General features: G+C 43.3%; 1 protein-coding gene across 5 annotated transcripts in view; it reads left to right on the top strand.

Annotated features, from left to right (window-relative positions):
• CLCN3 (chloride voltage-gated channel 3) overlaps nt 1-27970 on the top strand; it is a 136423-nt gene that overhangs the window by 750 nt on the left and 107703 nt on the right. The window lies entirely within an intron of this gene.

A 27970-nucleotide genomic window follows, 5' to 3' on the forward strand; every position in this document is an offset into this window, starting at 1 on the left:
TTGTGTTTGCTCACATCACATCAGGAAGGAAGGTTGGTTAGAGACGCTCGCTTTGGAGCATGCCAATTTGCCCCTTAAATAACCTATGGGAATAGATTGGTAACAGGAATTGACCTAGAATTGTAGGACTGGAAGGGACCTTAAGAGGTCTTCTAGTCCAGTCCCCTGTACTCAAGGAAGGACCAAGCATTATCTAGACCATCCTTGACAGGTGTTTGTCTAATCTGCTCTTGAAAATCTCCAGTGATGGAGATTCCACAACCTCCCTAGGAAATTTATTCCAATACTTAACCACGGTGACAGAAAGTTTTTCTTAATGTCCAACCTAAACCGCCCTCGCTGCAATTTAAGCCCACTGCTTTTTGTTCTATTCTCAGAGGTTAAGGAGAACCTCTCAGAGGTTAAGGAGAATTTTTCTCCTTCCTCCTTTTAGCAACCTTTTATGTACCCAAAAACAGTTGTTATGTTCCCTCTGTCTTCTCTTCTCCAGATGAAACAAACCCAGTTTTTTCAGTATTTCCTTATAGGTCATGTTTTCTAGCCCTTTAATCATTTTTGTTGCCCTCCTCTGGACTCTGTCCAGTTCGTCCATATCTTTCCTGAAATGTGGCTCCCAGAATCGGACCCAATATTCCAGTTGATGCCTAATCAGCGTGGAGTAAAACAAAAGAATTACTTCTCGTGTCTTGCTTACAAGACTCCTGCTAATACACCCCAGAATGTTCACTTTTTTTGTTACACTGTTCACTCATATTTAGCTTGTGCTCCATTATGACCCCCAGATCCCTTTCCACACTACGCCTTCCTACGCAGTCATTTTCCATTTTGTCTGTGTGCAACTGCTTGTTCCTTTCTAAGTGGAGTACTTTGCATTTGTCCTTATTGAATTTCATCCCATTTACTTAAGACCATTTCTTCAGTTTGTCCAGATCATCTTGAATTTTAATCCTGTCCTTCAAAGCACTTGCAACCCCTATCAGCTTGATATTGTCTGCAGATTTTATATGTGTACTCTATGCCGCTGTCTAAATCATTGATGAGGATATTGAACAGAACTGGACCCGGAACTGATCCCTGTGGAACCCCACTCGATATGCCCTTCTAGCTTGACTGTGAACAACTGATAACTATCTGGTTATCATTTTCCAACCACTTAGGCACTCACTTTATAGTAGCTCCATTTAGGTTTCATATCCCTAGTTTATTTATGAAAAGGTCATGTGAGATAGTATATCAAAAGCCTTACTAAAGTCAAGTTATACCACATCTACTGTTTTCCTCCCCATTCACAAGGCTCGTTACCCTGTCAAAGAAAGCTGTTAGGTTGGTTTCACACAATTAGTTCTGACTTTTACTTATTACCTTATCTTCTAGATGTTTATAAATTGACTGCTTAATAGTTTGCCCCCATTATGTATCTGGGTACTGAATTTAAGCTAGATGGTCTGTAATTTCCCAGATTGTTTTTATTTTCCTTTTGGCACTATATCCTTGCCCAGTCCTCTGGAAACTCTCCCATGACTTTTTGAAGATAATTGCTAATGGCTCAGATATTTCCTCAATCAGCTCCTTGAGTATTCTAGGATGTATTTCATCAGGCCCTGGTGACTTGAAAACATCTAACTTATCTAAGGCTATGTCTACACTACAGAGTTTTGTCCATGCAAGTTATGCTGATGTACAGCCAATGCTGTAATTAAACCACTGTTGCATGTCCACACTATGCTCCTTGTGTTGGTGCAGTGCATCATAATAGCAGCTCTTACGTTGACGCAGCTTCTCCCACTGCACTGTTCTCTATCCCACTGTGCAATTGGGTGCAGAGTGGTTAAGGAAGGGTTTGCAATGCCTCACGGGGGCAGATATAGTGTCACATGATGAAGGTTTCTCAATCCCATCATTCCATGGGCATCCTGCTAGATTGCCAGCTGCTTTTCAACTGCCCTGGTAATCTGCAACCCAGTGATCTGTCATAAAGCATGGATCCTGCATTGCTATTCACATTGTGCCATGTGTTATGAACACAAGGCTATAAGAGGAGCCCAATGGGGAGCTATTCTGCTGAGGGATGCCTTGAAGGAGCAAATTAATACTGAGCCACAGTAATGTGTGTTGCTGTAGTGTGCTAAGCCTGGCATTGTTTGTTTGCACCGTGCTATGAACCTTGTAAAGATTGCTGTGTGCCTGAAAAGTAACACATTTTAAATCACTTTTGAAAGTAGCACAGAAATATGACCAGAGTGACGTTGTTGAACACTAACACAAGAAGCCCCCAGAAGGGTTGGGAGAGGAGGGGGAGAGTTTGTGACAGGGAGTGCATGTGTATGTGAGAGAGAGAGACAGTGAGAGTGTGTGTGTATTGGGGGGGGAGTGAGTATGTTTGCATGCTGTCTCTTTAAGTATAGCATTCGCCAGCCTGAACACTTGTTCAGACAGCAGCTGGAAGCAATCAATCCTGAGACATAAGCTCGTGCATAGACAGCTGTTGTCCTCCTGTCCCTTCAACACAACTCAGCAGAGACAGGTACCGGGGCTGGAGGAGAGGGACACTCAGACATCAGCCCCCACCACCCTCCCTGGCTCTGCACAGCACATCAGGAGTCTTCCTTCCATCCCTCCCCAACAGCAGCCCATCCTGCCTGCCACTGTGGTCTTAGTGCCAGGGAGAGCAGGATTCTGTGTTAATGTTTTGATTCCATGATTCCATCTGAGTTCTCCCACAGACCAAGGAGATCCACCTCCTCCCCTGTAGTCCAGGGAGGAGTGTGTTTGCTGCAAGGAGCCGGCGTGCTTAGCTGGGCAGTAACTCTCCATGCTGAGCAATTTCAAAACTTCCTGGGGCTTTGAATGGGAAGGGGCATGTGCCTGTATAGCTGGATGCAGGGTAGCAGAGTTCAAAACGGTGAGCAGAGCAGTCACAGTGAGCATTGTGGCCTCCTAGAGGCCAGTTACGGTGAAATAATGAATGCAGTGTCTACACTGATTTTTTTTGTCGATTTAACCTTGCTGCAAAAAGCTCTGCACCTCTTGTCAAGGTGGCTATATTTTGTCAGCAAAGCAGGAGAGTTTTGTTGGCGGGAGGAGCATTATAGTATGTGCACCTTAACTGCTTTTTGCCAACAAAACTGTGTAGTGTAGACAAGGCCTAGGTAATTTTTAACTTGTTCTTCCCATATTTTAGCCTTTTATCCTACCTCATTTTCACTGGCATTCACTGTTAGAATGCTAGTAACCTTTTTGGTGAAAAGCGAAACAAAAAAGTCATTTAGCACTTCTGCCATGTCCACGTTTTCTGTTACTATTTTTCCCCCTTCATTGAGTAATGGGCCTACCTTGTCCTGGGTCTTCCTCTTCCTTCTAGTGTATTTATAGAACGTTTTTTTGTTACCCTTTATGTGTCTAGCTAGTTTAATCTCATTTTGTGACTTGGGCTTTCTAATTTTGTACCTACATATTTGTTTGAGTAGCAGCCGTGTTAGTCTGTATCCACGAAAGCTTATGCTCAAATAAATTTGTTCATCTCTAAGGTGTCACAAGTACTCCTGTTCTTTCTACATATTTGTGTTGTTTATTTTTTTTCCTTTGTAATTTGACTTGGTTTCACTTTTTGTAGGACTCCTTTTTTGAGTTTCAGATCATTGAAGATCTGATTAAAATGGGATGTCTCTTGCTATACTTATTATCTTTCGTACACAGTGGGATTGTTTGCTTTTGTGCCCTTAATCATGTCTTTATGTAAAAAATGCCAACTCTCTTGAAATGTTTTTCTTTAGACTTGTTTCCGAGGAGATCCGAGTTTGCTAAAGTCTGCCTTCTTGAAATCCATTATCTTTATTGTGCTGTTATCCTTCCTACCATTCCTTAGAATCATGAACTCTACCATTTCATGATCACTTTCACCTAAGCTGCTTTCCACTTTCAAATTCTCAACCAGTTCTTCCCTGTTTGTCAAAATCAAATCTAAAACCGCCTCTCCCCTAGTAGCGTTCTCCACCTTCTGAACTAAAAAATTGTCTCCAGTACATTCCAAGAACTTGTTGGATAATCTGTGCCCTGCCGTAATATTTTCCCAACAGATGTCTGTCTAGTTGAAGTACCCCATCACCACCAAGTCCTGTGCTTTGGATGATTTTGTTAGTTTAAAAAAAGTCTAATCCACTTTTTCTTCCTGGTTAGGTGATCTGTAGTAGACCCCTACCCTGACATCAGCCTTGTTTTTTAGCCCTTTTATCCTTAACCAGAGACTTTCAACAACTGTCTTCTATTTCCATCTCAACCTCAGTCCAGATGTATACATTTTTAATATATAAGGCAACACCTCCTCCCTTTTTTCTCTACCTGTCCTTCCTGAGCAAGCTGTACCCATCTCTACCAGTATTCCAGTAATACCTATTACCCCACCAAGTCTCTGTGATATCAACCATGTCATAGTAATGTTTATTAACTAGCATTTCAAATTCTTCCCGCTTATTCCCCATACTTCTTGCATTAGTATACAGACATCCAAGACACTGATTTGATTTCCCCCCTGTGTTCTCTCTTATCTCTCCCTTATTCCTGCTATAATGGCCCATGGTCCCTCCCAGTTTCCGACCCTTCTTCCAGAAACAGCAGGTCTCGCAAGTTCTTCTGTGAAGTACTAGTTCTAGGTCATGAGGTACAACTCCAAAAATTAGAACAGGGCGGAAAGCAAACAAATATATTGTTTACCGTTTTCAAGTTTTTGAAGCTTCTGGTACTCAGTTGTTTTAGAAAAGAAACTTCAAATATGATTTTAAAATAGTCAAGATAATATAAGTAAAAGGTGGAAGCCTTCTGGAAAATATCTGTACTCACATTTTTTTTTACAAGGTGTGAGATCTCTGAAGTTTATGGGGAAAACTTTGAGTAGGGAAACTAAGTCATTAGGTGAGGTACCATATTCAAATTGCATTAGTACTTTTTGTTTTTATGATGTTCCCCTGGTGTTATCTGGACCGATGATCTGATAGGTCACTCCAATCCTCAACTCTCGGAGCCAGCCTTACCTTGCTCTGCTCTGAGAACCCCGACTCCCGGATAATTCCTGCACAGTCTCTAGCATGTAAGCTGCTCCCAGCTATATGAGTGAACACTTTTGGCCAACTGCTTCTTGGATTGTGCAACCAAATGACACTAGCCAATATCTCCGGTCCCAGATGCAACCCTAGGAATCTCCATCTTGCAGTCTCCAGTTATGCCCGCTGGATGCTGCACGCTTATGTGTTTGTCAATTTAACAAAGAAATTGATATGTATCAGGCTTGTTATCCCAAGGAGAGTCTCTGACACACTTCAAACCAAACACACGGCTTCAGGTAGAATAAACAAATACATTTATTAACTACAAAAGATTGACTTATAATCGCTTAAAATCTAAGCACAAGAAGTCCGGTTTGGTCAAATGAAATAAAAGCAAAACACATTCTAAGCTGATCTTAACACTTTCAGTGCCCTTACAAACTTAGATTCTTCTCACCACAGGCTGGCTGGTTGCCCTTCAGCCAGGTTGTCCCTTTTGACCAGCGCTTCAGTCGCTTGGTGTGGTGTCTTTTAGATGGAGGTGAAAGAGAGAGAGAGCATGGCAAACGTCTCTCCCTTTTATCATGTCCTTTCTTCCCTCTTGGCTTCCCCCCCCTTTTCAGACTCAGGTGAGCATTACCTCATCGTAGTTCCAACCTGACCAAGGGAAGGGGGGTAACTCACTCGAGGGTCCAACGGATCGTTTGTTGCTGCCTAGGCCAGCGCCTTTGTTCCTGTGAGGCTGGACTGGGTTTGTCCCACACATGCCCTGATGAGGTGTGAACTGCCCCTTTGCTCCTGGAGAGTTTTGCCTGGACTTGTTTTAAGCCACGGGGACACATTTTCAGCCTCATAACTATATACATGAAATTATAATCTATAACATTACGATAACAACAATGCTCAGTGCATCATGAGCCTTCTGAAGACATGACAAACTTTGCATTGGATACCACACAATCATATTATAAGGATGAACATGGGGGGTACAGGGTGTTCCCCCAACGTACAGAGCGTCAGTTTTCAATTGCATTGTGGTGTCCAACCTTACTACACAGGAGGGCCAATAACCCTAAACACAACCTTGTGAGGGCCAAATAAATTCTGTTTCGTGTATATTTAGATAGAAACAACCTATGTACAATATTGTCTATTTAAAAACAAAGTAATCAGTGCATAAAACATGTATCAGAATTATAGAAAATGGGGAAAACATATAGGACACACAACTAATATGATGTAAACATGATGACAAAATGCTAATATATTGTGTTAATAAAGGCCACGGGCCTCATGGTTGGCCATATATGGCCTGCGGGCCATAGGTTGGGCACCTGTGCATTAGAGCTAATGCTTATCTCTCCTTTAGCAGATGTTTATGATGGCATCATGACATGTAACCCAAGGCAACATGTATGATTCAGTATAGACACTGATTTTAAAGGAATGATAAATTCATTTTAAGACTTGAAATTCAGAAGTGGTATTGATATGTATCTGTTTTCTAGGAATGTCATTGGTGTTATACTGTAAAGATTAAAAAATGCAGCTTCATGTAATAGAGGGAATTATATATGTAGAGCTTCGAATATAAAATTCCCAAATCTCCCCCCCGCTCCAATTTTGTTTTACAAAGTACAACTATCCATTAATTGAAAACATTTCTATCACGGCCAGCTCCAGGGTTTTTGCTGCCCCAAGCGCAAAAAAAAAAGCCGGAGTGCTGCCCCTTGAAAAGTGCTGCCTGGAAAGGGCCGGAATGCCCCGCCTTGAAAAGGGTGCCCCAAGCACATGCTTGGAACCCTGGTGTCTAGAGCCGGCACTAATTTCTATAAACATAGAAATCTAAAAAATGCTGGAGTTAAGGTCTGCAAACAACCTTAACTCTGATGCTTCCTGTTTTAAATTGTAAGATCTGGGGACAAGAAGGTGCCCCTTTCTGTGTCTGTGCAGCACCTAGCCCAATGGGGCCCAATCTGGTTTGCCATTAGGTGTGACCACAATATAAAGATTAATATATTTGTACCTAATGGGGATTGGACACGTATCATGTGTATTGCAACAGCTTGAAACTTTGTTTCTTTTTCACTTGTAGTCAGTTACATGAACTCCTTATTTTCCTTGCCAGACCTTCCTGAATACCCTTATTCTCTGTCACTGTTAACTGATCGGGATGGATGGTGATATTTTTATACCCAGCCCATAACCTTGGAGTCATCTTCAGTTATGTCTTCACTGCCAGAAACCAGGCTTATATGTATAGTGGAATAACTGATTCAAGTCAGCGATCTGTGGCTGTAAAAGCCTAGTGGAGGGATTTGAATGCGCTTGTCTCCATTTGATCCCTTCAGTTTTTCCCATATCAAGTTCAAATTTATTGTCCATGCTATTTAAGCCATTCACAACTTTGTTTCTCTCAACTCTTCCCTTGACCTGTTGCATTGCCCTCCATCCCATCTACTCTTTAATTGGTTGCCTACATTTTTGACTTTCATCTACAATCATTTTGCACTTTAGTCCGTGCTGCTTTCTTTGCATAGAACGTTATCTTTGAAATGTTTCCCTCAATGCCTATAAGACATTGGCCAATGGATAAGCTATGGCATAATCCATTGTAACTGATGTATATTCCTCTAATAACACACATCCAATTTATATATGAACATTTATATAATGTACATGTTCTGATTGTAATTTTCTACCATGCTTCATATATTGTCTTAGGCTCTGATTCTTCAAATATTTACTGCTTACTTTAAGCTTGTGGCTAGTCCCACTGGTGTGTTTGCAGGATTGGGGCCTTAGACTGTAAACTCTCGGGGGTGGGACTGGCTTCCTATGCATTTGTGTTGTAGGCACTGTGGTACTACAAATAATATTACTTGCATTCCTTATGTTAAGATGATTTTGCAGATGTAATTATACCAACCAACTTCCATATTGTGAATAGGGTGCATATGAAGCCTGTTCCTGTAGGGTAAGGTCTTGTAAGCCTATGGAGTTAGAGGCAATATCATTTTAATCTTTATATAAAGTGGATGGATTAGATTTGGTTTCTCTCTGTTGTAGTGGAATAATAAAGGGGAGAGAGTAGTGTGTCGTGTCTGTACTACATATGGATAGGAGGTGAGACTGTGTCAGGCCATAATGTTTGCATGAACTAAAGGAGAGTCTTCAGTTGATAGAAGGTGGTTCTTAGCGATTAAGGAAAGGTTTGAAAATAAATAGATTGGTGGTGAATAGGCAGAGGAGGATGCGTGTTACAGGGTTGGGGTTAAACTTGTTGGTGGAACAAGCTTCCTGGCTTTCAAACTTTCTACTTTCAAAACATTGTTATAAAGTTATAGTTGTAAATTGACGACTCTTTAAATAAATATGTATATCGTACAGCCTGTTTTGGAACTCTTTCTCAAACAAATATTTTAAAATATTGATGTAGGTACTTAATATAAAGGAGTCTTTTTTTCTTCCATGAGTTTTTTTTTGAACTTGGCTCTGGTAATAGAGAATGTAAATTGACTATGGTTGATCGGAAGGGTCGTAGGTAGTTGGTGGGGGTATGTATTCTGGCACCAATAAGGTTACGTTATCAAATTAATAGGAGGCGATGTTTGCACTTGAGCACTGACAGGTTGAGACCTGTTAAGAACTAAAAGAGGAAAGTGTCGGAGAATTGCACTTGCGATCCTTCAGTTCATTTGTAATGTGGTTGGAGTCCCTAAGTGCAATCAGAGTCCCATTCTGCTATGCATCTCTCACACACACACACACACACACACACACACACACACACACACACACACACACACACTAAATATAGCCCTCTATTTGCTGTCTAGTATGTAATCTGGGAAAGACACCTGGAAATGAATGGAAAGAAAGAGATGGAAGTGCGAACTGTACCATTCTTTGTTTTTCTCTGGATCTTAGACTGTTTGAAGATGGTTACTACCCTTATCTGTCCTTCCAGTTGTCATCTTTTTCCCCTTGAATATTCTAGTTGCTTGGCCTGCCTTTACTCCTTATTCAGCTTCCCAAAACCTCTGCAACTTGTGGGCTCTTCCTTAAAGGAAATTGAAGCTTAACTGATTGTGTCTAAACAGAAACACTCATTGTATAATTGACAGATGTGCTTGCTTTGATCTGCTTAGCTCTTGGCAGTCCGGGGGCTGCTGGCCCCATGCTGCCCGGGGATCCTAGGGACAGCTCTGTCTGCCATTAGGGAATTTTTTCCCCCAAGTACCCCCTGTAACATTTTGTGAACCCCCAGGGATTCGCAAATCCCAGTTTGGGAACCACTGAACTAGACTGATCAGTTTCATTTTCTGATTTTCATGCAGTCACAAAATGGTAATTGTGTGTTAGTTCATGGCCCTCCTAGGGAACACTTAACTTCAAACAAAATTAATTTAAAAAAAAATCACTGGAAATACTTTACTTTTGGGATTTGTTAAATTGTAACCTAAATGTTGGGCTTTAATCCATGTGGACAGTGACTGCTCAATTGTGATTCAACCTGAATTCATGTAAACTTTTTGCATAGTGTGTCTTTATCTATTTTGGAGTTAAACTTCCTTGCCACGCTCTATGGTTGTATATATGCATTGCAAGCCCATCTTTTGTAGTAGATTTAATATTCTTGATTGCAAACCTTTTGTTTGTTACACGTTCATTTGACTTCAATTATCTTACTTTTGTGAATACATATTAATTATACAAGACACTGAAAAGATATTTGTACTGTAGTTTTTTTAAATGATGTAACATCTTAACTTCATGAATTAAGCCAAGAAACCCATGTATAAAGACAATATTCTGACACAAATCTTTGGAGATTTTCTTTTCTAAATGTATCACATCTTTATGTAGAAGCAAAATGTAGACTGAGAATTTTCTGTGTCAAACATTAATACCTGTTCTCAGTTTTGTTTTATCAAAGATTATATTTTTAATTTGGTCTTTAACATTCTAGATTGGACAAGACCCATGTTGGTGCTGACAAGGAAAGGTTAGTGGCATAAATAGAGTCTTTGGGTTGATCACGAACTACTTAGGTGTTTTACTTTCATGTAGAGGATTTGAGAGGAATCTGGGAATATGCTAGTGGGAAAAGAATTATTGCCTTTAATTCTAGTGATATAGTGTTGCCCAGTGGTGTGGATTTTTCATACCCTGGAGTGATATAGCTGGTTTGGTCTAACTTTTTAGTGTAGACCACGCCTTAGTAAATCCAACTTAATTTATAGTAAATTAAATCTTGAACTCTAAGTGACTTGTAAAATATAACTGCTGGTTACACTGCTCAACAGCCAAAATGCTTCTGAAATAAATGTAGTCAAACTTTATGAATTCTGGGTCACTGAGAATGAAAATGATGCTTTAAAATTATTGATTGGCTCTAGTTTTCAAGATATGCTATTGAGTCAGTATATACGACCCTTGACTTGGGAATGGCGGAGGATAAGTGAGTTATAAAGGGAAGGGATCTCAATTTAAACCAGAAATGACTAAAATACATCTTTGACTGGATCTATGAATAAATCTATGACTGGGTTTGGACAGTACTTGCTTTTTAGGCAAAACAATGACTGATGCAATCTGAAGCTGGTATTGCGTCATACATGATATGAATTGCATCATGTTATTCCTAGAAGTCATGGATGATGCAATCATAACGAAGCTTACATCACTCTGCTGAACAAATTGCCCTATATCAGCTCTAGAAATCATAGTGTTGTGCTCTCTTATTTGTCAGTGTTTGATTTTGCAAAGGGACACATTTCTGTTTAGCCAAAGTGAGCAGAGATGCCTTGTACTTGGGTGAACAGTGCAGATAACTTCTGCTATGTTTGTGGTGAAGTGACTTTTGCATCACAAAAGCGCAGTATAACCACGATGGTTAAGAAAGCCTATCACCTTTATTTTGGCTGCAAAATTGGAGATCAGGACAAGAGGTGGGTCCCACACATATGCTGCAACACTCGTGCAACAAATCTTCACCAGTGGTTGAACAGGAAAAGGAAATCTATGCCTTTTGCAGGGCCAATGGTTTGGAGAGAGCCAACAGATCATACCAGCAATTGTTACTTCTGCGTGGTGCCTCCAGTTGGGAAAGGCGTGTCAAAGAAGAAAAAGTGGACTGTGCATTATCCAAACATTCCATCAGCTATACGCCCAGTACCCCACGGAGAAGGACTGCCGGTTCCTGATGCACCAGAATCATTCTCACTTGAGTCAGACGAGGAAGAGGAAGAGGATGAAACTTCTGGTCCTGAACCATCAATGTCACAGGACCCACATTTTCTCCCATCCTCCTCCTCTGAACCACACCTCATAATACAAGGTGAACTGAATGACCTTGTCAGGGATTTGGAACTACCCAAGAGTAAGGCAGAGCTGTTGGGCTCCAGACTACAGCAGTGGAATCTCCTGGCAGGTGATGTTAGGGTTTCCATGTTCCGTGACCGTCAAAAGGATCTTGTCCCATTCTTCTTCATGGAAGGTGATCTTGTAGCCTGCAACAACATCGATGGTGTGATGGCAGCCCTCAACATTGTTCACGATCCAGATGAGTGGAGACTGTTCATTAACTCATCGAAGACGAGTCTTAAAGCTGTTTTACTGCATGATGGCAATGTTTTGCCATCAATTCCAGTTGGTCATGCAGTCCATAGGAAGGAAACCTATGACAACATGAAACAACTTTTGAGGTGCATAAACTATGACCAACATCAGTGGCAGCTTTGTGGCAATTTGAAGGTTGTTGCTCTCTTGCTTGGTCTGCAGACTGGATACACAAAGTACTGCTGTTTTCTCTGCGAATGGGATAGTCGTGCAAGAGATTCCCACTACATCAAGAAAGATTGGCCACTCCGACAGTCATTGGAGCCTGGGAGGAAAAGTGTTCAGCATCCACCACTTGTTGAATCAAGGAAGATTTTGTTACTACCCTTACACATCAAGCTGGGTCTGATGAAGAACTTTGTCAAGGCCATTGACAAAACACAAGCAGCTTTCAAGTACCTCCGTGGAAAATTTCCAAGGTTAAGTGAAGCTAAGATAAAGGAAGGTGTCTTTGTTGGTCCTCAGATTCATGAACTTCTTCGAGATGATGCATTTGACCATGCACTGCGTGGCAAGGAAAAGACAGCATGGAAAGCCTTCCAGTTAGTGGCAATAAATGTTCTCGGAAATAACAAGGCAGACAACTACAGGTTGTTGGTGGAAAACCTCCTCAAGGCATACAAAAGCCTTGGTTGCAACATGTCACTAAAGATACATTTTTTGCACTCTCGTCTAGATTTTTTTTCCACCGAACTGTGGAGCAATGATCGAGCACGGCGAGCGATTTCACCAGGACATTACAACAATGGAGAAACGCTATCAGGGCAAATGGAGCCCATCAATGCTTGCAGACTATTGCTGGACAGTGACAAGAGATGCTCCATTTAATGAATACAAGAGATAAGCCAAGAAGCGCCGAGTAGACGCTGAATAGGACTAAACTATGTACAGAATAGTTTTTTTTGCCTTTTTGTTTCATTATAAATTTTATTTATATAACCCTTTTGCTGGTTTTTAAAGTGTTACATAAACAGGACAGTTGAAATATTATCATGTAAAGCAACCATAAACACATGAAAAGACATAGAGTTTTAATCATAAATTGTAATCCTATCTACACAATATACATAGACATAAAGTGTAAAAACTTAAATATCTTAGGCCTGGTCTACACTAGGAGGTTATGTTGAATTTAGCAGTGTTAAATCGAATTAACCTTGCACCCATCCACACAACAAAGCTATTTAGTTCGACACAGAGATCTCTGTAAATCGATTTCTGTACTCCTCCCCGACGAGGGGAGTAGCGCTAAATTCGACATGGCCTTGTCAAATTAGGGTAGGTGTGGATGGAATTCGATGCTAATAGCTCCGGGAGCTATCCCACAGTGCACCTCTGACGCTCTGGACAGCAGTCTGAGGTCGGATGCTCTGACCAGCCACACAGGAAAAGCCCTGGGAAAATTTGAATTCCTTTTCCTGTCTGGCCAGTTTGAATCTCATTTCCTGTTTGGACATCGTGGCGAGCTCAGCAGCACTGGCAATGATGCAGAGCTCTCCAGCAGAGGTGACCATGCAATCTCAGAATAGAAAGAGGGCCCCAGCATGGATTGATCAGGAAGTCTTGGATCTGATCGCTGTGTGGGGCGATGAGTCCGTGCTTTTGGAGCTGCGATTGAAAAAACGGAATCCGAAGATCTATGAGAAGATCTCCAAAGCCATGAGGGAGAGAGGATACAGCCGGGATGCAACGCAGTGCCGCGTGAAAATCAAGGACCTGAGACAAGGCTACCAGAAGACCAGAGCAGCAAACGGACACTCCAGATCCCAGCCCCAGACATGCCGTTTCTACGAGGCACTGCATTCCATTCTAGGTGCGGCCGCCACCACTACCCTGCCACTGACCGTGGACTCTGACGATGGGATATTGTCGATGGCCGCTTCCTCGGACATGTTAGCAGAGGGGGAAGGAGATGAGGAGGACGAGGCAGTCGACAGTGCATACAACGCTGTTTTCCCCGACAGCCAGGATCTCTTCATCACCCTCATGGAGATCCCTTACCAACCCACCCAAGGCGTTAACCCTGACCCTGAATCAGGGGAAGGATCAGTCGGTAAGTGTTTTAAACATGTAAACATTTATTTTGATCAGAACAGGAATGGAATATTAACAATGGGTTTTTCATGATTACTTTGCCCTAGGCGTTCTACTTTTTAGTCCTTGCCAGTGCAGCTACTGGAAAATTCTGTCAATATGTCCGGGGATAGAGCAGAAATCCTCCTAGGACATCTCCACGAAGCTCTCCTGGAGATAATTTGAAAGCCTTTGCATTAGGTTCCTGGGGAGAGCGGCCTTATTGCGTCCTCCATGGTAGGAAACTTTTCCGTGCCAGGCTAGCAGCAAGTACTCCGGGATCAGTGCCTCGCACAGCATGGCCGCATACAGCCCTGGCATTCACGCAGCATGCATTCTTTCTCTGGGTCCGAAATCCTCATCAGAGTGATATCACTCATGGTGACCTGCTTTAAATTAGGGGAATGTTAGTATTCGGACTGATTGCTTGTTCCTTTACATAACTGTAACCAGCGGTTTACAGCCACGCGGTGGAGGCGGGACAGGGGCAGCATACAGGGATCTTTCCCGGGGACAGCCGCGAAGGGGGTGGGAAAGGGGCAGAGTTCATGCTGGCTGGATTGCTGGCAGCAGGATCTGGCCAACGCTAGGAGCATTGCTTTGAACGTGAAAGGAGGGCACTTCTATAATTTAAGTTTTAAGCAGCCAAAAGTCTACGGCTTACCGTGTTCGCCTGCTACCCAAATTCCGCTGTCCTGCCCCACTTATCTGATCTCCACTGCAAGACCCCAGGCACTGAATGTGAAGGCCGAAAATTCGACCTTGTCCTGAGTGCGCATGTGATAGGTGCTGTGCATGGTCTTGTTCACAGAAAAAGACTATGTTCATTGTTCACAAAATTTCTTTGTGAGGAATTCACTCCCTTTTTCCCATCCCACAGCTGCGACTGTCTCCCGACCTATCCCGGCATCCCCCTCCCAGAGGCTGGAGCAGATTAGGCGCCGAAAGAGAAGGACACGGGACGAGATGTTCTCCGAACTTATGGGCTGCTCCCGAGCCGAGGCGGCACAGCAGACCCAGTGGAGGGAGAACATGTCGCAATATCAGCGATCAAACAGCGAACGGGAGGACAGGTGGCGGCAGGAAGACCAACAGGTGACTCAAACGCTGCTTGGCCTAATGAGGGAGCAAACGGACACGCTCTGGCGCCTTGTAGATGTTCTGCAGGACCGGAGGCAGGATGACAGAGTCCTGCTGCAGTCTATCTCTAAGTGCTCTACCCCGCCACAAAGTCCCATCCCCCCCTCACCCAAAGTCCCAAGAAGGAGGGGTGGCAGGGGCCATGAAAACAGTCACTCCACCCCTGCTGACTGCTCAAGTACCAGACGGCTCTCATTCCCAAAGTTTTGATAAGTCCTTTCCTTCACTCCAAAAGCACCTTCCCCAAGCCCCCGTCTCAGTTTAATCCCCTAACTGTGTAGTTAATAAAAAATGTTTCTGTTAATTACTGTTTCCGTCAAGTTCTTTTAGAGGAGAGTGTTTGAAGCGGGGAAAGGGGGTTGGTAATTGAAGAAGACAGTCACCTTTACCAGGGTACAGACACGGGGGCAGGTTCAGCAGCAGGTCACACACACATTGCAGTCACTAGGCACCCTTGTCAGTCTGGGAGGTGGCTTTCATGTTCTGTGTAGGGGGGGCTACGTGAGTTTGTGGCAGGGGAGGGCGGTTACAGATCTTATGCAGTGGTCCTTAGCCTGGATGACAGAGCCACGCAGCAGGGGATCTGTAACCGTCCTCCCCCGCCACAAAGTCACATAGCCCCCACACACAGAGTCCCGAAAAGGAGGGGTGGCAGGCTCCGTTGAAACAACCAGTCCACCACTACAGACCGCTCTAGGAGCAGGAGCCTGTCATTCCTCGAGTTTAGAAGTGTCCTTTCCATCACTACACCCGCTCCCCACCACAGTCTGCGTCCCAGTTTCAACCCTTTACCACAAAACCCTTAATAAAGAAAACGGTGTTAATGAACAAAGTTCCATTTATTTTATTTTTAAAGGTGTGTTGGAAGGGGGGCAACGGGGTGAGGGGGGTATGTAACTGGAGAGGATAGTCAACATTAACTGGGTAAAGAAACGGGGGCAGGTTCAGCTTCTCTTTAAACAAACTTAATAGTCACAGGTTACCCTGCTCACTGTGGATCCTAGCTTTCAAAGCCTCCCGGATGCACAGCGCGTCCCGCTGGGCTCTTCTAATCGCACGGCTGTCTGGCTGGGCGTAATCAGCAGCCAGGCGATGTGCCTCAACCTCCCACCCTGCCATAAACGTCTCCCACTTGCTCTCATAGAGATTGCGGAACACCCAGCAAGCTGCAATAACAATGGGGATATTGGTTTCGCTGAGATCAGAGCGAGTCAGTAAGCTTCTCCATCTCTCCTTGAGACGTCCAATAGCACACTCCACCACCATTCTGCACTTGCTCAGCCGGTAGTTGAAGAGTTCTTTTTCACTGTCCAGGGCGCCTGTATAAGGCTTCATGGGCCAGGGCATTAGCGGGTAGGCTGGGTCCCCAAGGATCACTATAGGCATCTCCACATCCCCAACAGTTATTTTGTGGTCCGGGAAGTAAATACTTTTCTGCAGCCGTCTAAACAGACCAGAGTTCCTGAAAGCACGAGCGTCATGAACCTTGCCCGGCCATTGATGTTGGTAAAACGTCCCCTATGGTCCACCAGTGCTTGCAACACCATTGAAAAGTAGCCCTTTCTATTCATGTACTGGCTGGCCTTTTGCTCCGGTCCCACGATAGGGATGTGAGTTCCATCTATAGCCCCACCGCAGTTTGGGAATCCCATCTATGATGACCTGCATGTTTCCCAGGGTCACTACCTTTGAGAGCAGTAGCTCAACGATTGCGTTGGTTACTTGCATCACAGCAACCCCCACAGTAGATTTGCCCATGCTAAAGTGGTTCGCGACTGACCGGTAGCTGTCTGGCATTGCAAGCTTCCACAGGGCTATGGCCACTCGCTTCTGGACAGTCAGGGCTGCTCGCATCTGGGTGTCTTTGCGCTTCAGGGCAGGGGACAGCAACACACAAAGTTCCAGGAAAGTTCCCTTCCACATCCGAAAGTTTCGCAGCCACTGTGATTCATCCCAGACCTGCAGCACTATGCGGTCCCACCAGTCTGTGCTTGTTTCCCGGGCCCAGAATCGCTGTTCCACAGCATCAACATGACCCATTGCCACCATGATGTCCACGGCGTGGGGTTCCATGCTTTGTGAGAGGTCTGTGCCCATCTCAGACTTAATGTCCTCACCGCGCTGCCGTAGCCTCCTCACCCGATTTCTCAGCATCTGCCTCTGAAAAAGTGGATGATAAGGTGCGAGGTGTTGACAACGGCCAGAACTGCAGCGATGGTCGCAGTGGGCTCCATGCTCGCAGTGCTGTGGCGTCCGCGCTGTCACTCACCAGAAAAGTGCGTGAACTGATTGCCCACCGGCGCTTTCAGGGAGGGAGGGCGGGAGTGACGGTTGAATGACGACAGTTACCCAAAACCACCCTTGATATATTTTTTCCCCCAGCAGGCATTGGGGGCTCGACCCAGAATTCCAATGGGCAGCGGGGACTGCGGGAACTGTGGGATAGCTGCCCACAGTGCACCGCTTCCAATGTCGACGCTTGCCCTGTTAGTGTGGACTTACAAAGTCGAATTACTGTTCTTAGTGTGGATACACACGTTTGACTTTGTAATATCGGTTCCACTAATTTGATTTAAGTAAAATCAAACTACTCTCGTAGTGTAGACATACCCTTAGAAGCAGTAGCCAATCAGTTGTTTTAATTGTCATATTTGAATTCAGCACATCAAAATACATAATAAATAGCACATTTTATCTCTGAAGCCAGACAACTTCTCAAAAATTGTAGACCAGTGTTAGTTGTGTTATACGTTCTGTTGTGACTAATTGAGCTTTGTCACAAGACTGAAATAAATCAGTAGGTGGAAATGGTTCCCTTTCCAAGAGTTATGTTGAAATTTCTTCATAGTTCCCCTTCTGTTTGATCCTGTAGTGAAGTCGTAATTCTGAATTTGTTGAATTGCATTTCCATGGTCTAATGTCACAAATGGCATTATGACACTACTACAAGAGTAATCTTTTTTTTAAATAAACGTAGTCAAAAACTAGCAGGTATGATAAAAAAAAAAATACAAAAGTGAAATATAAATGGTTTCATGCCTCAATGTTAGTTATGCATTACTGTCTATTTGATATTTGTCTTTTGATATAATTTCTAAAATATTTTTTTAATAATTTAGTAAGAATATTGCCTCCTGTTGTATTTTGAGATTTATATTCTAAAGTGGGGGAAGTATAAAGATAGATTTTATTATTTATACATTTGATTAAAAACACAAACAATGCATAGGGTACCTTGAGTTCAGGTATAACAGCATTTAAGTGTACAATTAATTAAAATAGCTCAATAGCATTGGAGTATTCATATTCCAAACAATAAACATAGCCATCAACTTCATTCCAATACCTCAAACCCCTGCCCTTAGTCCTCCTGAAGTTCCTTTTAACTGTTTTATTCAGCTTTTCATGTTGTTGAGTTACGTGCACAAAACAAAATTGTCTGTGATATTCATCAACAGAGGAGTCATGAGATGCAGTAATTCTAGCTGAGTACCAAAAAGTTTTGCTGTACTATCTTTTCCACTGGAGTTAAGGCTTCATTCATTTCACACAGCTTAAATATTATACATTTTACATATTTAAGAATCTGAAATATAGTGTATAGTTAAACTGTTTGGCTGTGGGCTACCATCAGGAGCGGATTAATTCTCCTGTGGGCCCAGGGCTATTAGATTTTGTGGGGGCCGTGTACGCAAGTCTTTTTCCTAATTTAAAACTAAATGATCAAAATTATGGCATCGAGGCTATTAATGCTATACTAAACTTGTGTTTTAATTAAAATAAAGCCATCCTGTGGTTACATTTCAGTCTTAAAACATGTAGAATATAGTTGTTAATTCAAAATAGCCTACTTCTTATCTTAGAACAGTTGTTCTAATAGTTTTTTTCTGGGAGGGAGTTTGGGGCAGGGGTGGGACTCCAGGCTGGGGTGCAGGAGAAGGTGAGGGGTCTGGGAGAGAGTTTGGGTATAGGAGGGGATTCTGACCTGGGGCAGGGGGTTGGGGGGCAGGAAGGGGTGCAAGGTGCAGGCTCTGGCCAGGAGGCACTCACTACAGGTGGCTCCCAGCCAGCAGAGCGGCATGGCTCAGGCTGCCTACTGCCATAGCTCCACACTACTCCCGGAAGCGGCCGGCTGCTGGCACATCTCTGTGCATCCCTGGGGGGAAGGGGACAGCGTGTGCAGTGCTGCCCCTGCAGCTGCAGGTATGGTGCTGGGGACGGGGGCAGTGCACGGAGCCCCCCCTCCGCCCCTTCCTGTGCCAGGGGCCGCAGAGATATGCCAGCCGTTGGCTGTTTCTGGAAGTGGTGTGGGGCCACGGCATGCAGGCCCTGACTACTATGCAGAACTTCTTAAAATATCACATAACCCATAAAGTAGAAATCATCTAGAATGTTTGTGTGAAACACAAGAAACATGTCTTTATTTTTTTTAAACTTATTTCTTGGTGACACATGTACACTTTACCCCAAATATGCATTAAAGGGCCACTAAGGGGTCTCGCTTGCCCAAATTTTGTTTAAAAAAAAAAAAAAACCTAATACCGTTAAATATTTTCATGAACTATTTTAACGATTTCTCATGGAAACAATGATTATTTGTTTCCTGTGTTTTCAAACCATTGCCATATTTATTCTCCAAGCTGAAAGAAGTGCAAAAAGTACATAGCAGGAACAGTGAAAAGGAAGTAGAGATCATTTTAAGCCTCATTTAAATTATCCAACAAATTATAGCACATTTAAATGAATTACGTCAGTCTGATTGGCTGACTTTGGCAGAGCTATGTTTGGAAAAAAAACTCCTTAAAAGTCAGTTAAAATTTCTGGAAAGCTGTTGCGTGTGTGTGGATTTCCAAATTGCAGGTGGATGTGTAATAAAACGAGATAATTAAATGAACCTATGCATATTTGAAAACCTAATTTTCTGTGGAAGAAATACTTGAAGAAATGAATTTTTATTTGACTCACTATAAATACTACTTTAATTCATATTATAGTTGACACCTTAGTCACAAGTCAGGAAATTCATTTTGTATATGCAGCATCTGTAATGTGTGTTATTTCTTTCAACAATAAGAGGTTGAATGGGTAATGTCTAAAACTTAATTGTCCTTTAGCTGTTAATCTAAAAAAACCCTGATATGCTACATACAAAATTGCATAATTAAAATCACTTCTCTACCTTAGTCTTGGACAGTTTCTACCACCTTAATAGTACTAATTATCCGGTGATTGCGGTGTTCAAATGTCTTGACATACCACCAGTTAAAAATTTTTATTTCAAATACCCATTCTCCCTAAAGGATAGTCTTATACCCAGGTTCTTTTCCTGGAAGTTCCTCTCAAAATCATTATTCCCTCAGTAGATTTTTTTTGTTGGTCTCGACATTAACTTTATTCATTTAATAAAAGACAAAGATCTTCTCTTAGAACTCTTTTTATTTTTATTATAACACTTCTCTTGAGGTTCTCTTTTATCGGCCGTCGCTTTTGTAAATGTCAAATCACTTCCCCTTTTGTTTCCCACTAACTTTACAGAACCTGTGAGTGAAAATGAACTAACAAATATAGGGTTTTTTTCTAGAAGTCTCCCTCTTTTCTCTGATTTCTTTTTTCTTTATTAAATTTACTGCTTCTGCTGCTTGCTTTGCAGAAGGCCTCTCTTACCGTTTATTTTGGATATAAATTTTAAAAGAATGAGTAAGTGTACTGAATTTTTACCATCGGAAAATCAGATTGTGAACAGAATAGAATATTTAATAATTGTCTCACACAGACTTTCAGTTGAGTTGTCTTCCATAATGGGGAGTCATTAGATGTACATTTTTCTTTTTCCTCAGACATAACGCAAATTCCGGATATTATGTGAAACAATAACTTTGCAAAATTGTTATGAAAACTTGCCGATACATAGACAATTTTTCCCCATGATTGTTTAATTGTCATCAATCTCAATATTTTATTTCTTACCAAAACCAAAACATTTGTTTTCTACAGGCATGTGAGTAAGTTGAATTTTGCAATTGTTGTGTTAATACCAAGAGACCAAGAACCTGACAAACTAATTCTTTGTGCATATGTTTAAAGAATTGCCTTCAGTCTTCTCACAAAAGCCTTTTAATTGATAATTTCTAACAACATTCCATTGAATTCCATTCCATGATATCTTTGGGCTGCTCTCATTCTGTCCCTTTAAAATATTCATTTTACCTCTTGGATAGCTGTCTGAATCTTCTGTCATTGCTTTCAAAATCGCTAAACATTTTTTATCATTACAAATGTATATCTCTAGCAGTTAACTTCTGTTTAGGTGAATTTAGCAGTTACTTTTTACATCAGGATTTGGGGGTGGGGTTGTTGGTGTTCACTAATATAACTCTTTTTAAAGGCATGTTACATATTGTAAAATATCATCTGGTGGGAATTAAATAACTTTTAAAAATGTTACATTTCACTATCAAAATATATATTGTTTCTAAGTAGCCACTGTTAGTTTCATTGCTACATAGGCATCTGCCGAGAGGGAATACAAATTAACCAATTAACCTTATTCTCAAAAATTTTCAACCATCATTAATGGTGTTGTCCCACAAACTTATACAGGATCGTTTTAGGGGTCAAAACAAAGATGCCACATTTATTATGATAACAATTTGATTTATGACCAATAACTAATCTTAATCCTAATACACACACATTATACCTAATACTTATAAACAAACACACACACACACATATCCATCAGATGTTCTGCAGCTGCTGCATAGTTACCAGTCCTGCTTGAGTCTGTGGCTTGAGTTTGCAGCTTGGGTTCGTAGCTTGTGGCGGCTAACTGGCCAGGAAAGCCAGGCACAAGGACGAGCTGGGTCTCTGTTGGGCATGCACCGATGCCCTTCCATGTTGGCAGCAGAATGTTACCCTCCTCCAAAGTTTTCCATCTCACCCATCCTTTTTGTAGGCTTTAGTTTGAATCCAGAATCTATAGGTCTTGCTGTGTCACACTGCCTCTGGGTTTGGTGATTGATCACCCATCAATTGCAGACATGACTTTCAGCCTGGGACTGGGCTTTGATCTTCCTTCTATTGTACCTTTTCTTTTTAGGGTGGATTCTTCTTACTTTGTTAGGGCTCTTGTCTGCATCTTCAGCTGTTGGTGTTTGAACTCTATTTAATCAGGACAGGCTGGGGCTGGAGGTTGATTCCATCATCCATACATACCTCATTCACACATCTAAACTAATAAGATTACAGCAGGGTTTGCAAAAATGAAGGTTGCAGCAAGCCCTTGCAAAATGGAGTAAGCGTTTTAAAATGGGGTTTGAATTACAATATGGCAAACAGTGAACAGAAGTTACAATATAGACAAGTATAATGGATGGCAAACAGTGAACAGAAGTTACACTGTAGACAAGTGTAATAAATGGTGAACAGAAGTTACAATACTGAAACAGTGCAAGTCTTAGTGATTTAAGCAGGAATTGGATTGATAGTGAAACTTACAAAGGCAGCTGACTGAACAGCTATGGCTCTTAAGTATCTTAACTGTTAATTAGCCAGTTATTGGGGTAACCGGTTTTATGAATGAATATTGTTTCATTCATAAAACTTTACTTATGAAGTTACATTAATAAAGTGAACAATTATAAACAATTTCATTCATCAGTTCTACAATGGTACCTATGAAACTAAGAAAGTAAAAAAGATAAGTGCTGTTGGCTTGTATGCCATTTCTTAAACAGAAATTGATCAATTAAAAGATATAACCTCACCAACCTTGTCTGTTAGAATCATAGAATCATAGAATCATAGAATATCAGAGTTGGAAGGGACCTCAAGAGGTCATCTAGTCCAACCCCCTGCTCAAAGCAGGACCAATTCCCAGCTAAATCATCCCAGCCAGGGCTTTGTCAAGCCAGGCCTTAAAAACCTCCAAGGAAGGAGACTCCACCACCTCCCTAGGTAACGCATTCCAGTGTTTCACCACCCTCCTAGTGAAATAGTTTTTCCTGATATCCAACCTGGACCTCTCCCACTGCAACTTGAGACCATTGCTCCTTGTTCTGTCATCTGCCACCACTGAGAACAGCCGAGCTCCATCCTCTTTGGAACCCCCCTTCAGGTAGTTGAAGGCTGCTATCAAATCCCCCCTCATTCTTCTCTTCTGGAGACTAAACAATCCCAGTTCTCTCAGCCTCTCCTCATAAGGCATGTGCTCCAGACCCCTAATCATTTTTGTTGCCCTCCGCTGGACTCTTTCCAATTTTTCCACATCCTTCTTGTAGTGTGGGGCCCAAAACTGGACACAGTATTCCAGATGAGGCCTCACCAATGTCGAATAAAGGGGAACGATCACGTTCCTTGATCTGCTGGCAATGCCCCTACTTATACAGCCCAAAATGCCGTTAGCCTTCTTGGCAACAAGAGCACACTGTTGACTCATATCCAGCTTCTCATCCACTGTGACCCCTAGGTCCTTTTCAGCAGAACTGCTACCTAGCCATTCGGTCCCTAGTCTGTAGCAGTGCATGGGATTCTTCCGTCCTAAGTGCAGGACTCTGCACTTGTCCTTGTTGAACCTCATCAGGTTTTTTTCTGCCCAATCCTCTAATTTGTCTAGGTCCCTCTGTATCCGATCCCTACCCTCTAGTGTATCTACCACGCCTCCTAGTTTAGTGTCATCTGCAAACTTGCTGAGAGTGCAGTCCACACCATCCTCCAGATCATTAATAAAGATATTAAACAAAACCGGCCCCAGGACCGACCCTTGGGGCACTCCGCTTGAAACCGGCTGCCAACTAGACATGGAGCCATTGATCACTACCCGTTGAGCCCGACGATCTAGCCAGCTTTCTATCCACCTTACAGTCCATTCATCCAGCCCATACTTCTTTAACTTGGTGGCAAGAATACTGTGGGAGACAGTATCAAAAGCTTTGCTAAAGTCAAGAAATAACACATCCACTGCTTTCCCCTCATCCACAGAGCCAGTTATCTCATCATAGAAGGCAATTAGGTTAGTCAGGCACGACTTCCCCTTCGTGAATCCATGCTGACTGTTCCTGATCACTTTCCTCTCCTCTAAATGTTTCATAATTGATTCCTTGAGGACCTGCTCCATAATTTTTCCAGGGACTGAGGTGAGGCTGACTGGCCTGTAGTTCCCCGGATCCTCCTCCTTCCCTTTTTTAAAGATGGGCACTACATTAGCCTTTTTCCAGTCATCTGGGACCTCCCCCGATCGCCATGAGTTTTCAAAAATAATGGCTAATGGCTCTGCAATCTCACCCGCCAACTCCTTTAGCACCCTCGGATGCAGCGCATCCGGCCCCATGGACTTGTGCACGTCCAGTTTTTCTAAATAGTCCCGAACCACTTCTTTCTCCACAGAGGGCTGGTCACCTTCTCCCCATGCTGTACTGCCCAGTGCAGCAATCTGGGAGCTGACCTTGTGCGTGAAGACAGAGGCAAAAAAATCATTGAGTACATTAGCTTTTTCCACATCCTCGGTCACTAGGTTGCCTCCCTCATTCAGTAAGGGGCCCACACTTTCCTTGATTTTCTTCTTGTTGCTAACATACCTGAAGAAACCCTTCTTGTTACTCTTAACATCTCTTGCTAACTGCAACTCCAAGTGTGATTTGGCCTTCCTGATTTCACTCCTGCACGCCTGAGCAATATTTTTATACTCCTCCCTGGTCATTTGTCCAATCTTCCACTTCTTATAAGCCTCTTTTTTGCATTTAAGATCAGCAAGGATTTCACTGTTTAGCCAAGCTGGTCGCCTGCCATATTTACTATTCTTTCTACACATCGGGATGGTTTGTTCCTGCAACCTCAATAAGGATTCTTTAAAATACAGCCAGCTCTCCTGGACTCCTTTGCCCTTCATGTTATTCTCCCAGGGGATCCTGCCCATCTGTTCCCTGAGGGAGTTAAAGTCTGCTTTTCTGAAGTCCAGGGTCCATATTCTGCTGCTCTCCTTTCTTCCTTGTGTCAGGATCCTGAACTCGACCATCTCATGGTCACTGCCTCCCAGGTTCCCATCCACTTTTGCTTCCCCTACTAGTTCTTCCCTGTTTGTGAGCAGCAGGTCAAGAAAAGCTTTGCCCCTAGTTGGTTCCTCCAGCACTTGCACCAGGAAATTGTCCCCTACGCTTTCCAAAAATTTCCTGGATTGCCTGTGCACCGCTGTATTGCTCTCCCAGCAGATATCAGGGTGATTAAAGTCTCCCATGAGAACCAGGGCCTGTGATCTAGCAACTTCTGCTAGTTGCCAGAAGAAAGCCTCGTCCACCTCATCCCCCTGGTCTGGTGGTCTATAGCAGACTCCAACCACGACATCACCCTTGTTGCTCCCACTTCTCAACTTTATCCAGAGACTCTCAGGTTTTTCTGCAGTATCATACCGGAGCTCTGAGCAGTCATACTCCTCTCTTACATACAACGCAACTCCGCCACCTTTTCTGCCCTGCCTGTCCTTCCTGAACAGTTTATATCCATCCATGACAGTACTCCAGTCATGTGAGTTATCCCACCAAGTTTCTGTTATTCCAATCACATCATAGTTCCCTGACTGTGCCAGGACTTCCAGTTCTCCCTGCTTGTTTCCCAGGCTTCTTGCATTTGTGTATAGGCACTTAAGATAACTCAATGATCGTCCCTCTTTCTCAGCATGAGACAGGAGTCCTCCCCTCTTGCGCTCTCCTGCTTGTGTTTCCTCCCAGGATCCCATTTCCCCACTTACCTCAGGGCTTTGGTCTCCTTCCCCCGGTGAACCTAGTTTAAAGCCCTCCTCACTAGGTTAGCCAGCCTGCTGGCGAAGATGCTCTTCCCTCTCTTCGTTAGGTGGAGCCCGTCTCTGCCTAGCACTCCTTCTTCTTGGAACACCATCCCATGGTCGAAGAATCCAAAGCCTTCTCTCCGACACCACCTGCGTAGCCATTCGTTGACTTCCACGATTCGACGGTCTCTACCCCGGCCTTTTCCTTGCACAGGGAGGATGGACGAGAACACCACTTGCGCCTCAAACTCCTTTATCCTTCTTCCCAGAGCCACGTAGTCTGCAGTGATCCGCTCAAGGTCATTCTTGGCAGTATCATTGGTGCCCACGTGGAGAAGCAGGAAGGGGTAGCGATCCGAGGGCTTGATGAGTCTCTGCAGTCTCTCTGTCACATCGTGTATCCTAGCTCCTGGCAAGCAGCAGACCTCTCGGTTTTCCCGGTCAGGGCGGCAGATAGATGACTCAGTCCCCCTGAGGAGGGAGTCCCCGACCACCACCACCCTCCTCCTCCTCTTGGGAGTGGTGGTCGTGGAACCCCCATCCCTAGGACAGTGCATCTTTTGCCTTCCAATCGGTGGAGTCTCCTTCTGCTCCCTTCCCTCAGATGGGCCATCTAGTCCACTCTCCGCATTAGCACCTGTAGAGAGAACATGGAAACGATTGCTCACCTGTATCTCCATTGCTGGTGCATGGACGCTCCTCTTTCTCCTTCTGGAGGTCACATGCTGCCAAACCTCCTCACAATCCTTCTGTCCCTGCTGCGCCTGCTCTGAATCTTCAGAACATTGTGGCCGTAGAAGCATCTCCTGACGTCTGTCCAGGAAATCTTCATTTTCCCTTATGCAACGCAGAGTTGATACTTGTTTCTCCAGCCCTCGAACCTTCTCCTCCAATATGGAGACCAGCTTGCACTTTGTACAGACAAAGTCGCTTCTGTCCTGCGGAAGAAAGACAAACATGGCACAACCTGTGCAGGTTACAACAGCTGATCGCTCACCTTCCATATCACCGTCCTCTTAGGAGCTTCCTCAACTGTTGCAGGAACTACTCGGAGAAACCTGCAGATGAAAGCCTCAGTGCGCTCTCCCTAGGCAAACTCCCGCTGTTAGCCTCTGCTGTTCGCCGCTCAGCTGGTTCGCTGCTGACTGCCCTTATATACCAGTCAGGCCCACTCAAGGCCCAGCTGGAACAAAGCACTCCCAATTCACACTTTTCAAACAAACAAGCAAGCAATCAAGCACACGGTCAAACTGACCAACTGTCCCAGCAGCAGACACTCAGATACTCACCAACACAGCCCCCCTAATGCAGCACTTAGCGTACCTCCTCTCGGACAGCTCCCAGGCAAACTCCCGCTGTTAGCCTCTGCTGTTCGCCGCCAGCGAACTTAACCTGACACTGAATAAAGACTTCCAGCTAGCTGATGCAGAGGATTTCGAGTTTCTAGATGGGTCTTACACAATATATTAAACTTCCAATGTTTTTTCCCCCCCCCTTGATAGTATACCTTTTAAGATTCATTTCAGGCCATAGGATTATGCTTTGTGTGCATCTCTAATCTTATTTAGCTTTGTGGATTTTACCCATATCCTACTTTTAAAGGCCATAAAACCCATACACGTTTGATTACTGAGATTTCATGCATATTTATTCATGAAGGATTCAAAGGAACTTAATTCCCCCCCTCCCCCTGCTGGACTTTAATAGCCAAGTAGGTGTAAACTTTCTTGTTTACAAATATTTTCAAGCTGAGAAATGTGTGTGCTGAGTTTTAATGACATTTATTTTGACCCTGCAAAGCTACTGACTCCCATATCAGATAGGTAAGAGAAGGTAGAATATCCAAAGGAGCCTATCAGTTGCTCTAAACATATTTTTGTGTTGGTATTATTCCTGATGTCCGCAGGTACAGCTGCTCACAACTCCTCATGACCATGGTTTGCCATTCCCGGCCAATGGGAGCTGCGGGAGCGGCAAACCACAGCCACTGGGAGCTGCAAATGGCCGTACCTGTGGACACTCAGGTAAACAGAGCATCTCGTGGCCCGCCAGGGTCTTATCCTGAACAAGTCATGAACCAAGTTTGGGAACCTCTGCTGTACAGGATTTCAGTATACAGGTATAAGCACTCTTACGCTGAGATGATTATCTACACTAATTGGGCTATGCTGCTTAACTAAACTAATATAGTTAAAGTAGTACAATTTTTATGTGTAAACAAGACCAAGTTCTATTGACTTTCAGTGAGATTTACAATCCCAAGTGCCTAAGTCAGTTTTGAAAATGGACCTTTGGCTCCTAAGTAACTTTAGCACTT

Source organism: Trachemys scripta, chromosome 5 (assembly GCF_013100865.1).
Source record: "Trachemys scripta elegans isolate TJP31775 chromosome 5, CAS_Tse_1.0, whole genome shotgun sequence".
NCBI classification, from domain to species: domain Eukaryota; kingdom Metazoa; phylum Chordata; order Testudines; family Emydidae; genus Trachemys; species Trachemys scripta.